Source organism: Argopecten irradians, chromosome 15 (genome assembly GCF_041381155.1).
Source record: "Argopecten irradians isolate NY chromosome 15, Ai_NY, whole genome shotgun sequence".
In the NCBI taxonomy this organism is placed as follows: Eukaryota; Metazoa; Mollusca; class Bivalvia; order Pectinida; family Pectinidae; genus Argopecten; species Argopecten irradians.
Genome location: NC_091148.1, coordinates 24267860 through 24273100, shown reverse-complemented (window position 1 = coordinate 24273100; position 5241 = coordinate 24267860).

Here is a 5241-nt window from a genome sequence, read left to right as displayed (position 1 = left end):
TCTATTGTTTTGTTCACTTTTTAATGTTACCAGTAAACTAATGCTAAAGAGTTATGACAGTAATTTAGTTTAAACAATATTCTATTCAAGTAAACTCTCATAAACATACACATAAAAACATTTGAAGCTAGGATGGGAAAACAATCTTATAGCTTCCATTTAAGTTCGCATATTCCACACAGATTGTCATATATACGGTTGCAGAGAACAATTTACGGTTTCGGTGTCAGGAAAAGAATTAGGATAATATGCTATTATGAATTAAGATTTCCTGTTTTTCATACAGAAAATGACTTCTATTATATAAATGTGTTTGTTTTAAGTTTATACTTAAAATTTTGCACTAACGCATGCTTAAGGCATCATTTTTTCTGTATATTGATAATACAGCAGTTATGATGATTTCTTTAATAATGATTTTATCTTATCAGGTTGATCATGCAAACTTTTACTGAGTTTCATATTTTTCGGAAAGCAAAAAATACAAATATTATTAGCGTAAATGTAAAATAACAACAAATATGAGGAAAGTCAATGTATATCATTTGTTTTGAACATTCATCTTTGGGAGCGTTTCCCGTTCTAGGTGTTTATTCTTTCACAACCATATTCATTAACCAAATAGAAGTTGGTTTGGAAACGGAGTGATTCTCAAAGATGAAACCGTTATTTCAATAATGAAATGGACATTTTAGTTCAAATCAAAATTTCTTTGAAAAGTTTGAACTGAAACACTCGTTTAACCAAAAAGCAAATTTAAAGCAATACAGCTTGTTTCCTTGACTTGAACAGATTTTAATCTGTTGTCTTTTAGGTACACAGTTGAAAATAGTAAACAAAATGAATGTGTTTACTAAAAACCAGTCCAGAATTTGCCTATGTTTCAGGAACCTTACATTGCTTGGGTTGTATTGGTGTATCATCATCCTGGGGGAATCTTCCTTCCTCGGATATTTCACTTCTGTTCTCTACTGTCTCTAGAGGTGCGCTGACTGGGATATCAGGTCTCAGCAGCACGCAACCACTCAGTTGCTGCTTGTGTATTTCATTGCAGCATTGTTCTTGTATTTTAAAACTGTTCATATTCCACTGCCCCCTCTCTCTTCTTCCTCAGACTCGTTGATACTGTCTCAGTTTCTTTACAAATTCACCCAATCGCCTGCCATCTCTCTTCTCGTCAGTGATGTCAATGGCCAGGCGACGACGTCATCCACAGAAAGGCATACAAATCCTCATCCTCACTGCTGTCAGTCTGTTACCAATCCTCGGGACCTGTTCGTTTATGTGGAAAGACCGATTTTACCTTTCACTGCTGTCAGTCTCGTTTACCAAACCTCGGGACCTGTTCGTTTATGTGGAAAGACCGATTTTACCTTTAATAAAGGTAATTTGAAATATAAATCCAGACGGACATACATTTTTAAGACAGCCCTTTAAAAACAGACTTTGCCAGGACTCGATCGTCCGAAAGCAACATCAACATTAATCGGTTCAGATAATAAATTACATGACAGACGATGTATGTCCGGAATAAATTGGCGAATTCTTCATCACTAGAAACTGCATACGGTCACTCCCTGACCGAGACACACCATAGTCTATAAAAGTGGTTGTTTCTGTTCAGACTAAGGGGGTGTGACGACTGGTTTGCCCGTTGTCAGTGTATTTTGACCGGATGAGTGTTTTGTTTGGTATCTTCGGCGACATGCTTTTGTGTGATAGCACCATAAAAAGAGTTCTACAAAGAGACACAACACGAGTATACCACAGCCTCCCCAAACATACCGACATTCACACACCGCAACACATTTCATGCATGGAAGATCCTCAAAGACCCTTGCTGTTAATAGGGCATTTATATATTATAGCAAAGACCCTTGCTGTTAATAGGGCATTTATATATTATAGCAAAGACCCTTGCTGTTAATAGGGCATTTATATTTTATAGCAAAACCCTGGCTATTAATAGGGCATTTGTATATTATAGCAGAGACCCTTACTGTTAATAGGGCATTTATATATTATAACAAAGACCCTGGCTGTTAATAGGGCATTGATATAATATACCAAAGACCCTGGCTGTTAATAGGGCATTGATATAATATACCAAAGACTCTGGCTGTTAATAGGGCATTGATATAATATACCAAAGACTCTGGCTGTTAATAGGGCATTGATATAATATACCAAAGACTCTGGCTGTTAATAGGGCATTGATATAATATACCATGTTAATAGGGCATTGATATAATATACCAAAGACTCTGGCTGTTAATAGGGCATTGATATAATATACCAAAGACCCTGGCTGTTAATAGGGCATTGATATAATATACCAAAGACCCGGGCTGTTAATAGGGCATTGATATAATATAACAAAGACTCTTGCTGTTAATAGGGCATTGATATAATACACCAAAGACTCTGGCTGTTATTAGGGCATTGATATAATACACCAAGGACCCTGGCTGTTAAAATGTACCAAAGACCTTGGCTGTTAATAGGTCATTGATATAATATACCAAATCAATTGAAAGCATTCTGTTATGACACCTCCTTTCAGCTGCCAACCTCCTGGACCAAGTTTCACGAACATCCCTTAACTTTCAGGAATTCCTTAACTTAAACTTTTCCCTAGGCAAGCATTACATACATTTGTATTTTGGGGAGGGCTTATTAACTTAAAATCTTTCTCCAACTTCTGTAATGGTTTCCTATGGGGAACTTTAAGTCTAGGCATTCCTTTAAGTTAAGGAATGTTCGCAAACTGGTTCCTGCTGTGGTAGCTACCGCCATCCAAGCAACCTTTACTATACGGTTCTCCGGTCCAGGAAAATGCATTTACTTCGGATAAGAATTTTCTTAGCAATCGAGACCTCAAGAATGTGTAACCCATTTCTGAAACAAGAAATAGCTTGGTTTCCAGCTATGTTTCCAAAGACATATAAAACATTATGCATGTGTTGACTGTTTGAGATCAACATGTGTTATTTTAAACTAAAGGCGCAAACTGTTGTCTGCGGCCAAAGTAGCCAAATGCAACAGTTCTGTCCGAAAACTCAATCTACAGATGTTTTGCTATACCTTTTTAGGTCATCTGACCCGAAGGGTCAGGATGACCTATAGTCGTCATGTTTCGTCCGTCGTCGTGCGCCGTGCGCCGTGCGCCGTGCGCCGTCCGCCGTCCGCCGTGCGTTAACTTTTCACATTTTGAACTTCTTCTCAAGTTCTACCAGTGCAATTTTGCTGAAACTTACATGAAATGATCCTGACATGGTCCCGACAAAGTGTTGTTATTTTTCGGGTCGATCCGAAATCCAAGATGGCCTCCACAGCCGCCATATTGAAAACACGTTTTGAACTTCTTCTCAAGTTCTACCGGTGCGATTTGGCTGAAACTTGCATGAAATGATCCTGACATGGTCCTGATAAAGTGTTGTTATTTTTCGGGTCGATCCGAAATCCAAGATGGCCGCCACAACCGCGATCTTGAAAACACATTTGAACTTCTTCTCAAATTCTACCGGTGCGATTTGGCTTAAACTTGCATGAAATGATCCTGACATTGTCCAGACAAAGTGTTGTTATTTTTCGGGTCGATCCGAAATCCAAGATGGCCGCCACAGCCGCCATCTTGAAAACACATTTTGAACTTCTTCTCAAGTTCTACAGGTGCGATTTGGCTGAAACTTGCATGAAATGATCCTGACATGGTCCCGACGAAGTGTTGTTATTTTTCGGGTCGATCCGAAATCCAAGATGGCCGCCACAGCCGCCATCTTGAAAACACATTTTGAACTTCTTCTCAAGTTCTACAGGTGCGATTTGGCTGAAACTTGCATGAAATGATCCTGACATGGTCCCGACGAAGTGTTGCTATTTTTCGGGTTGATCCGAAATCCAAGATGGCCGCCAAAGCCGCCATCTTGAAAACACATTTTGAACTTCTTCTCAAGTTCTACCGGTGCGATTTGGCTGAAACTTGCATGAAATGATCCTGACATGGTCCCGACAAAGTGTTGTTATTTTTCGGGTCGATCCGAAATCCAAGATGGCCGCCACAGCCGCCATCTTGAAAACACATTTTGAACTTCTTCTCAAGTTCTACCGGTGCGATTTGGCTGAAACTTGCATGAAATGATCCTGACATGGTCCCGACAAAATGCTGTTATTTTTCAGGTCGATCCGAAATCCAAGATGGCCGCCACAGCCGCCATCTTGAAAACACATTTTGAACTTCTTCTCAAGTTCTACCGGTGCGATTTGGCTGAAACTTGCATGAAATGATCCTGACATGGTCCTGACAAAGTATTGTTACATCTCTAGTTATATAAATTACTTCCTCTCCGAAACTATGTATTGGATAGCATTAATAGTTGTATGGTATATATCTATAGCATCGTTATATGGTTGGGATTCAAAATTAAACAAATTGAATAGAATTCAGAATGGATTACCATTACAATACTATTGCTATTGCAGTCTGCATATTTAAACTATCCAAATTGTGTTTCCCCACAAAATAAATAGTATTGCAATAGTTTGAATTGTAGAAACTGGACTAAAACGAAATAGTTGCAGAGGTTTGATACGATAACAGGCTAACAATTGTTATCAAAAGTCACTTTTTCCCTCATGCTATTCAATCAAAAACAAACACTGACATTGTTTTCAATGTCAGTGAGTTTGATCATGAATGGGACTAATACACATACTACGTGATACCTGATAACTTTTGTGGGGGACTTGAGTTTAATGACATCAAAAGATGATATCCCACGCTGACGTTATTTCAGCCGAAAGATTACAAAGAGTTACGTTCAATTACCACTAGATATGCTAGTCCTGCACACATATTAACGGGTATACTATCACATGGTACGTGAATTAGATCCATTGTCACTGACACTAGCAAAGGGAAGTAACTCTAAACAAATACTGCTCCAGAAGTACAACATGAAGTCCAATTCATAGATTGAATTTAATAGAATTCAAAATGCAATACTATTGCATTAGTAGTCTGCATAAGTTTAACAATCCTTATAGTGTTTCCCCGTGCAATAGAGATAGTATTGCAGTAGTAATCCTACCATTGAACGCCAGTCAGGATTACAAAGAACGGGCTGAACTGGACTAAAATGAAGTACTCGCAGAGGTTTTATATGATAACAGACTATCAATTAAAAGTCACCTTTTCCCCATGCTATTCAATCAAAAACAAAACAAACACCGACATCGTTC